Raw genomic sequence first — 11,028 nt, 5'->3', positions numbered from 1 at the left:
TCTTGACTCCACAGTAGCCTGCAGCAATGAATTCCATCGACTCACCATTTGTTTGGTTAAAGAAACTCCTCCTCATTTTCATTTTAAAAGGATGCACATCTGTTTCAAGGCTGGTTCCTCTTGACTTGGACTCTCCCACCATTAGAAACATCCTCTTCACATCCACCCTATCAAGGCCAAATAGATTTCAATGAGGTCACCCCTCATTCTTCTTAAATCCAGTGAATGCAGGCTCAGAGCCATCAAATGCTCTTCATATTACAAGCTGATCAAACATGGAATCATTTTTGTGAACTTCCTTTGAATCCTGTCCAGTTTCAGTATATCATTTCTAAGATAAGGGGCCTAAAACTGCTCACAATAGTCCAAGTGAGGCCTCACCAGTGCTTTATAAAGTCTCAACATTACATCCTTGCCTTTATATTCTAGTCCTCTTGAAATGAATGCTAACATCACACTTGCCTTCCTCATTGCAGACTCAACCTGCAAATTAACCTTTCAGGAATCCTGTACAAGCACTGCCAAGTCCTTTTGTGCCTCAGTTAGTTGTATTTTCTCTCATTTAGAAACTAGACAATCCTTTCATTTCTTCTACTAAAGTGGAAGCAATACACTTCCCCGCATTATATTCCATCTGCCACTTCTTTGCCAATTCTCCTAATCTGTCTAAGTTCTTCTGTAGCCTCTCTACGAACTCAACATTAGCTGCCCCTCCACCACTGCTCATATCATCTGCGAATGTTGCAACAAAGCCATCAATTCTATCATGCAAATCACAATGTTAAAAGAATTTGTCCCAACATAGATCCTGGTTGAACACCACTAAGTACTGGCAACCAACCAGAAAAGGTTCCCTTCATTTCCACTCTTTCCCTACAGCCAATCAGCTACTGCTGTATTCATGCTAGAATCTTTCCTGTACTACCATGGGCTCATAGATTGTTCTGCAGCCTCATGTGTGCCACCTTATCAAAGGCCTTCTGAAAATCCAAAGAAATGACATCAACCAATTCTTCTTTGTCTATACTTAGCAAGAAAGTAGTAAAAAATGATGTATATGTTTAGAAATGTGTCCACAACACCTCTCCTGTGACATCCCTAACAGCTTCTAAGCCCCATCACCTGCCGCGTGCCCTGCCCCAGTCTGATCAATGAACTGGATCCCACCCCACACATTCTACATCCAATCCCCAGCCTGATATTGAGTTGCGCACGCTGGAATGTTTAAAGCATAGTTGGGAATTTCACCTCAGACTCTGTATGGATTCCATCTGGTGAATCTCAGAACCCTAGAGATGTGAATGAGATCATTTCCCTATGACTTAGTGTAATAAGTCCTACTCACTAAATCCCCTCCCACAGCCCACAGACACTCTCCCCCATCACCAACTTTCCCCACCCATCAAATCCCTTACCACGGTCCATGGACACTCACTTCTTCACTCACTATCCCCACCCACAGCCCACGGGCACACTCCCACCATCCATTTAACACACTCCCACAGCTCATGGACACCCTGTTCAATTACCAACCTCTCCCCCACCCCCACCTCACACACTATATCTCCTCCTGGACATTCTCTCCCACCAAGTAGGGTCATGGGCATTTCTTCAGCAGTTGTTGGACTCCAGAATTATCACTGCCAAAATATATCCTGAGGTCCATTTTCTGCATTCCTGCATCGAGGTTCCAGACTTTTAGTTTTTGGTAGCTAATTATAGAGGGACATTAATCTTCTCATATACCTGTCCACACTGTACCACAATTATCTGAATTATTGGTTCTTTTATAAGCGGGTCGGTTTATCCTTGGACAAATCATCAAATTCTCCCTGGCACAGAGTGCCAGCTCCCACATCCTCTTTATCTACTGGTTCAATGAGCAGTCAGCTCTATTCAATACTGACCCTGTGTTGATAATGTGGCCTTCCTCCACTCTGCTCTGTGTTCTGTGGATCTCTCTCTCACCAGCAGAGTTCCCTCTCAGAGCCTGATGGGGAACGTCATCTCCCTCTGGCTATTACATTCCCACCATCAATCCATGATCAGTGTAATTACTGGATCACATTAATTATCCAAGCAATAAATCTGACCACCAGCAATGAACAATTGGAAGCTGAAATGCGAGAACAAATGTACATTCAGCAGAGATACGTGAGACTGCAAGTGTTGGAATCTGGAACAACAAACGTGGAGATGGAGGAATCTTCAGTGGGTCGAGCAGCATCTGGGGGTGGGGGTGAAGGAATTGTTGACGTTGGGTCAAAATCATGTATTAGAACTGATAGATGTCTCCTTAGCACAAGGACTTGATCCAAAATGAGACAATTCCTTTCCTACCACAAATACTGCTTGATCCACAGAATTCCTCCAGCAGGTTATTGCTTTATATAAGTTGAGTGAATAGTTTTAGCTAATAGATTTGTTAAGTAACATAGATGCTACATTTAACCACAATGTAACTGTTCTTTATAAACACATAAGCAATCTTTCCAATTAGTCAAACCAATATAAGAATCAAGATATATACAGTATGTGTGGACGAACTTAGATAATGGATCCTCATCCCACCATATAAAAGTTTTGATTTAAATACCAGCTGTTTGTATATGCTGGTAAATTTGTGAAACTTCAATAAAGATCTTGTGTGAAGCATAAAGTGGTTGTCTATTGCATTTAGGACATTCCAGGAGTAGAAAAATATGATGGCCATATCTTTGTAGGCAAGAATAGAGATTATTTATTCAAAGGCTCATTGATTATCAAAGTATGTATGAAGTATGGAACTCTGAGATTCTTATTCTCCAGATAACCATGAAACAAACCAAAATGTATGATGCATACTCTTCCCGACACTACATTCCATCTGCCATTACTTTGCCCATTTGTCTCACCCAAGTCTTTCTACAAACTCCCTTCTTCCTCATTTCAACTGGCTCTCCACCTTTCTTTGTAGCATCTGCAAACCTGGCCACAAAACCACCAATTCTGTCATCCAAATTATTGAAGTACAACTTGTAAAGAAGCAGGCCTTACATCAACCCCTGCGGAACACCACTAGTCATCAGATCATTACTAATATCTCCACAATCTCTTCAGCTACCTCTTTCAGAACACTGGGGCTTCGTCCACCTGGTCCAGTTGACTGATGCACCTTTTAGCTTCTCAAGCAACTTCTCTTTAGTAATAGCAATTACACTTATTTCTGTCCCCTGACACTCTCAAGTTTCTGCAACAGTGAAGACTGACACAAAGTAATTTGCACTTTTCTCCGTCATTTCTTTGACCCCATTACTACATCGTCAGTATCATTTTCCAGTCATTTAACAGCGTACTTGCCGTTAACTAAGTTTTCATTAGGCCATAAGATATAGGAACAGAGTAGGTTATTCAGCCAATCGAGTCTGTTCCGCCATTTAATCAGGGGCTGATCCAATTCTTCCAGTCATCCCCACTCCCCTGCTTTTATCCCATACCATTTGATGCCCTGGCTAATCAAGAGCCTATCTATCTCGGCCTTAAATACACCCAATGACTTGACCTCCAGAGCCGCTCGTGGCAACAAATTCCAGTTTTAGTAATTTCTCTTCATCTCAGTTCTAAAAGGAAATCATTCAATCCTGAAGTTGTGCCCTCTTGTCCTAGAATCCCCTACCATGGGAAATAACTTTGCCATATCTAATCAGTTCAGGCCATTTAATATTCAGAATGTTTATATTGCAACTTCTTTGCCCATTCCCCTAAACTACCCAAGTCTCACTACAGGCTCTTTGTTTCCTGAACACTACCCGTTCCTCCACTTATATGAATGTTTCTATGAGATCCACCCTCATTCTCCTGATCTCCATAATTTTCACTCCACAAACTTCACTTCCCTGACACTCTTGAATGTCCAGTATACTGCAAACATCTTGCACTGTGAAGACTGATGAAAAATACGCATTCAGTTCCTCTGCCATCTTTGCATCTCTCATTACAAAATCTCCAGTGTTATTTTGTATTAGTCCTATATCTACCCTTGACTCTCCCATACCCTTTATATACTTAAGAAAGCTAATATTAGTCCCCAGCTTCCTCTCATAATTCATCTTTTCCTTCCAGATGACCTTCTTAGTTTCCTTCTGCAAGTTTTTAAAAGCTCCCCAATCCTCTATCTTCCCGCTGGCTCTGGCTTCCTTGTGTGCCCTCCCTTTTACATTTACTTTGGGTCTGACTTCATTTGTCAGCCACGGTAGTGTCCTTCTTCCCTTTGAAAATATCTTCTTATTTGGAATATATCTGTCTTGTACTTCCCTTATTTTTTGCAGTAACTTCAGCCATTGCTGCTCTGCTGTCCTTGCTGTAAATGTCCCTTTCCAGTCAACTTTGGACAGATCCCCTCTCATGCCATTATAGTTTCCTTTATTCCACTGAAATACCGATACATTGGATTTTATTTTTTCTCTCTCAAATTTCAATGTGAACTCAATCATATTATGGTCACTGTTCCCTAAGGGTTCCTTAACCTTAAACTCTCCTATCACTTCTGGGTCATAGCACAACACCCAATCCAGCACAGCTGATTCCCTAGTGGGCTGAACAACAAGCTGTTCCAAAAAGCCATCCCTTAGACATTCTACAAATTCTCTCTCGAGGTCCAGTACTGTCCTCTTTTTCCCAACCCCCTTTCATGTTAAAATCCCCATCATAACATTGCCTTTCAGACATGCCTTTTCTATCTACGCTGTAATTTGTAATCCACATCCCGGCTGCTGTTTGGAGGCCTGTATACAACTGCCATTAGGGTCCTTTTACCAGTGCCTTTTCTTAACTCAACCCATAGAAACTCTACCCCTTCCAATCTTATGTCATCTCTTTCCAATGATATAATATTATTTCTTATACACAGAGATAAACTTATTTTTCCGATATACTGTGATTCCTTGGACATTCAACTCCCAATCCTTTAGCCAGTTTCAGAGATGACCACAACGTCATATTTGCCAATCTGTAGCTGAATTTCAAGATCGTCCATTTTATTCCTTATGCTGCGTGCATTCAAATACAACACTCTCAGTCCAGTATTTGTTGCTTTCTGTTTTAACTGCACCATGCCTCTATTGTCCTCTATCTTATGCCACTGGCTTTGATTAAGCCTCATCTCCTGCCTGTCCTGTCTATAATCTCTGTTGCCCGCTATCTTTGATTTATTTATGTTTTCCCCTTCTTCAGTCCTCTAACTCAGGCTCTCATCCCAAATTAGTTTGAACCCTCCCCAACAGCTCTATTTAATATGCCCGCTAGAATATTGGACCCCTTTGGATTCAGGTGTAACCCGTCCTTCTTGTAAGGTCATGCCTCCTCCAGGAGAGGCCCCAGAAAACATCCCCTCAAGGAATCTGGAATCAAGGATCGAGGAATCTGAAGCCCTGCCCCCTACACCAGTCCCTCAGCCACACATTAATATGCCTCATCGTGCTATGCACTCGCTAGCACGTGACACTGGCAGCAATCCTGAGATCACTACCCTACAGGTCCTACTTTACAGCTTCCTAGCTAGCTCCCTGAATTCTCTCTTCATGACCTCATTCCTTTTTCTACCTATGTCATTGTACCAAGACTTCGGGCCGGTCACCCTCTCCCTTTAGAATATGCTGCACCGGATCCGAGAGATCCCGTACTCTGGCACCTGGGGGGGGGGGGGGGGGGGGCAACACACCATGCGGGTATCTCTAACAGGCTGACAGAGCCTTCTGTCTGTTCCCCTCACTATGGAATCTCCTATGACTACCACATTCCTCATTTTCCTCTTTCCCTTCTGCACCATGGAACCAGGTTCAGTGCCAGAGACCTGGTCGTCATGGTTGCCTCTGTCAGGTCATCCCCCTCAACCGCATCCAAAACGAAATAATGATCACTAAGGGGGATGGCCACAGGGGCGCTCTCTACTATCTGAGCTCTTATCTCGCTTCCCTGACCATCACCCACTTATCTAATTCCTGCAGCCTTGGAGTGACTAACTGTCTGTAGCTTTCAAGGCAAGAAACAGCTGAGATCTGCCTCTAATACAGCAGACTGGCTCTGAGATCATCAATCTTATTTTCAAGTGACACTACATTCTCCAGCAAGATGCTCGGAAGAGGAGTCCTCACCCCCTGTGCTTCAGCCTGGTTTGAATCCCACCTCTCTTGCTGCCTTTTTGGCCATAGCTGTGGTGTTGGCCCTTGAAGGCGCTGCGCTTAACCGCTCCCCATTTAACCGTTGAATGTGAGATCTGATCATAATTTCGTAGTCCATTGTGAAGAGGAAATTTACATGCTGCAAGTTACAGTGAAAGTAGCTCAAAATGAGTATATTTAAGAGGAAAACTGGTGCAATTTCCTGTAGCCCGCAGAGGGTCGCCGTGGTATCCTGGCGCCATTTTAAGGAACAAAGCTTATCAAACCATGATGATTTCTTTGGTCTTGAGAGGATGCTTTCCATAGTAGGAGGGAGATCTAGAACTGTGGGTATCACCTTAGAGCAAGGGTCAGCTCACTTCAGAGGGAGACAAGAAAGAATTTCTTCTTGTGGATCTGAGGAGTTTTCATTAAAAGGGACAATGAGATATAGAAGCAGGCAGAGGACGTCATGTCTTCTCCACCATTCTAACATGCCTGATTTTTTTTCTCATCCCCAATCTTCTGCTACTCCATGCAACTCTTAACCAATCAATGACCTTTATGCATTAAATTCACCCAATACTTTGGCTTCCATGGCTAACTGTGATATCAGATTCATCCTCATCTCAGATCTAAATCAATGTTCTTTTATATTCTCAGATCCTAAACACACCTGATGAAGAAAAAAATACTCTTGGCATCCAGCCTATTCAGCCTTACAGTATTGTGTACATTTTACTGACAACCCACCGCTCTCTAGCCTCCACACTCCCATTGCGTGCAGGCTCAGAGATATCAAACACCCCTCATATGTTACCCCTTTCAGAGCTCTGAATTTTTCTAAGTTGAGACAGATGGATTTTTCAAAGTCAGCTGCATCAAAGCTTTGGGGAAAGATGGGCAAGTATTGGCTGATTCAGTAAAAAGTGAGTTTGGTATCAGAAAGAATTGAGAGGGCAGGTGACACATGGAACGGAACACTCGAACTGCAAAGAGCTTAGATGGGGTGGAGTTTGTGTAATGTATCTCAAAAATACTAATCAATATACAGAGAGTTTGCAATACTGGTCCCCTCTTAGGGAATGAGATGGGACAAGGAACTGAAGTGTCTTTTGGGAAGGGGACTATTACTCAATCACTTTTTATTTTTGAATAGATATTGAGAAAGATAGGATGGGTCCACAGCATAATCCCTAAAATTTAATTTGCTGGTTGATAAACTGGTGTGGAAGCGAATTGCAAAGTTAACATTCATTTTAAGAGGACTAGAGAATAAAAACACAGATGTAATATGTTGCTATGACCTCAATTGGAATATTGTGAGCAGTTTGGGGCCCCTTGTTTAAGAAAGTATGTTCTGATATTGGAGTGAGTTCAGAGGTTCATGAAAATGATTCTGTCATACGAGCTTGGCGGTGGACGAACCCAAATGCAAGACACAGACACTGAAGTACTAGGGAAAGGACCAAGTATGTCAAGAAAGCAAGGGAAGTGGGGGAGAAACAACGCTGGACTAGTCACAGGCCCTGGATGAGACTAGGATACAGGGCCTAGGCTAGGACTAGACTAGGAAAGTGGGATCTGGACAAGGAACTAGGAACCTGGTCAAGGACTCCTGTTACGTACCCGTGACACGTGACAGTGGTACCCTTGTCACGTGACTGGGGTTGAAGTTATACTGGACATGAGGTAATGGTGGAGTGATGTCATTTTCCCGCCAGTAGAGGTCATGTGACAGGTTTTTTCTACAGGGTATAAAAGGAAGACCCACCCTGTCAGGTGGGGCAGTTCGTGGCTGGATTTGCCAAGATGACTTCATGTTACTGTGTGATTTAATGTGATGACGCAGTTTAGTTAAAAATGAAGTTTTGTATAATGCCTAAAGTTTAAAAGGTCAGAGCCAACGGTTTCTTTGCTAATGGAGAGTGAAGTTTGGAGATCAAGAAAAATCGATTTTCGATGGATTGACTTCGACCTTGTGTGATCCTCATTCGGAAGGATTTCGTTGACTATTCTCGCTGTTGACCCCTGGGATGACCAGAAAGGGTTTGAGAATAGTGTGGAAGAGAGGTCAGTCACTTTAAGCTGTTATATTTAATAAAATTCGACGTGGGAGTTCGACGCTGGGAATCGAAGGACATCGACGTGGAAGAGAATTTACCTCGTTTTAAAAAGTCTCTCCTTTTAAAAGTACCGTGAGCTTTTGAACTGTCGGCATATCGTTCTTTGAACTGTTTTCATTCGGCAATTCGCTTTGGAGAACTGTTTTTTTCAATACTACTTTAAAGACTGTTTGAGACTGCAAAGCTATTAAGAACTGTCTGACCAGCTGCCAGCAGCTGAGCTCGGACCATTGTTTGGGTTTGTTTACATTTGAAGGGGGTTTGTTATCAGTGTTTAATAAACGTGTTATTCGTTATAAAACCCCTTGCCTAACTCATCTATATTATTGTTGCCCGAATACGTAACATAAATATGGGGGTACGTCCGGAATTGAATTATTTGAGTTTATATAGTTTTTTGAATTTTGAATCGGTGTTTTGGTAACGGGGATTGCTCGATTTTTTTTTGTTTGATTGGCTTGTGAGTGGTATTCGGCAACGATGAATATTGATGAGTTTCTGGATTCGCCAGTCGCGGATTTGTTAGCGAAGGCGAAAAAAACTGAAGTTTCTGAAATTGCTAATCGGTTGCATCTTAAAGGGATTTTGCCAACTACATCAAAAGCTGTAATACAGAGAAAGATCGCATCACATTTTGTGGCTTCGGGTCATTTTGAAGAATCGATTTTAGAATCGTTTCCAATAAGTAATCTGGAGATGCAGTTGCAAATTGAACAAATGATGTTAGAGAGGTGTAAATTGGAAATTGAACAAAAGCAGAGAGATTTTGAATATGCAATGGAGAAATTAAGGTCTGTAGAACAGTCTGCTGATTTTAAAAAACCGTTTGTTGCTAGCCAAGAAATTAAATTGGTCCCTCCATTTAGTGAAACAGAAGTGGAGAGATATTTTCAACATTTTGAAACTATTGCTCGGATGTCAGACTGGCCGAAAGATAAATGGTCAGTGTTATTACAGAGTGTAATCAAACGCAAGGCACGACACGTTTATACAGCTTTAACTGCTGCGCAAGCACTTGATTATGATATTGTGAAAGAAAATATTCTCAAATCGTATGAATTGGTCCCAGAAGCGTACAGGGAAAGATTCAGGAGTTTGAAAAAGTCTGTGGAAAAGACTTATGTGGAATTTGCCTATGATAAAGCTATGTGTTTTGAGAGATGGGTTTCTTCTAAAAATGTAAATGAGGACTATGAGACTTTGAAAGAGCTGATTTTGATGGAGGAATTTAAAAGAAGCATTCCTGTTGAAGTAAGGACCTACTTAAATGAGAGGGATACTGATAAATTGCAGGACTGTGCTAGATTAGCTGATGAGTATGTTTTAATCCATAAGAATAAATTTCCTCAGGGTAGAATTTTTAAGAGGAAAAATAATATGGAGACTCAAGGTAAATCAGAAATTAAATCAGAGGTTAATGAGAGAGGTAAGGAGGAAGGAAAACCTGTGAAGGAAAGACAGTTTGGTCTTATTTGTAACTATTGTAAGAAGCCTGGCCATGTAATAGCTAACTGTTTCAAATTGAAAAAGAAAGAGAAGGAAGCAGTTCCAGATGCTTGTGTGCAACATACTGAAGCACCTGTAAAGTTACAGGGTTTGGTAAACACAAATGAGGATTTGTTAGAGTCTGACAAAGTTAGAAAGGGATATGATCATTTTATAACTGAAGGGTTTGTATCCTTGAAAGAAGGATCTACTCTGGTGCCAATAAAGATTCTTAGGGATACTGGAGCTTCTCAATCACTGATGTTAGATAGTGTGTTGAAGTTTAATGAAAAAAGTGATACTGGTGAGGTAAATTACATAAGAGGTGTTGGAAGTGATTTTATGCCTGTACGTTTACATGAAGTAAATTTAAAGTCAGGGTTAGTTACAGGATTTGTTAAGGTAGGATTACAGCATAGCTTACCTGTGAAGGGTATTTCTTTATTGTTAGGTAATGACTTGGCAGGTGGACAAGTTTTTCCTGAAGTGCATTTGACAATGGAATCAGAGGAACCAGAGGTGAATTCTAACACAGATTTTTCTTGTGTTGTGACTAGAGCTATGGCTAAAAAAATTGATGTGCAGAATGAGGTTGTTACTCATGACTGTTCAACTCAGGATTTGGGTTTTGAGGATGTGTCAGAAACTTTCTTACCTTCGTTGTTTGAACAAGATTCTGGGAGTAAGTCTGACTATGAAGATTTATCTTTGTCTCGGAAGGAGATGATAGCAGAGCAGAATAGAGATCCTGAGATTGTAAAATTAAGGGAACAAGCTTTACTAGGTAGTGAAATTGAGAAGGTGTCAGTAGGATATTACTTGGAAAAAGGAGTGTTGATGAGGAAGTGGAGGTCGCCTACAATTCCTGCAAGTGAGGAATGGAATGTTGTTTACCAGGTAGTTGTTCCTAAAGTTTATCGGAATGAGATTTTGACTTTAGCTCATAGTGTGCCTTTAGGTGGACATCAAGGGGTAAGGAAAACTGTGGACAAGATTTTAAAACATTTTTACTGGCCTGGTTTAAGAAAAGATGTGGCGATGTTTTGTAAGACGTGCCATACTTGTCAAATTGTGGGTAAACCAAATCAGGTTACACCAGTAGCTCCATTACAACCTATTCCAGCATTTGGTGAACCGTTTTCTAAAGTTATTGTAGATTGTGTTGGTCCATTACCAAAGACAAAAACTGGTTATCAGTATTTGTTGACTATCATGTGTACTTCGTCTAGGTTTCCAGAGGCAGTACCACTTAGGAATATAAAAGCTAAAACTGTGACGAA

This window comes from Hemitrygon akajei, chromosome 31 (assembly GCF_048418815.1).
Source record: "Hemitrygon akajei chromosome 31, sHemAka1.3, whole genome shotgun sequence".
Classification (NCBI taxonomy): domain Eukaryota; kingdom Metazoa; phylum Chordata; class Chondrichthyes; order Myliobatiformes; family Dasyatidae; genus Hemitrygon; species Hemitrygon akajei.
The sequence above is the reverse complement of the archived record's forward strand: the minus strand, read 5'-3'. Positions refer to the sequence as shown.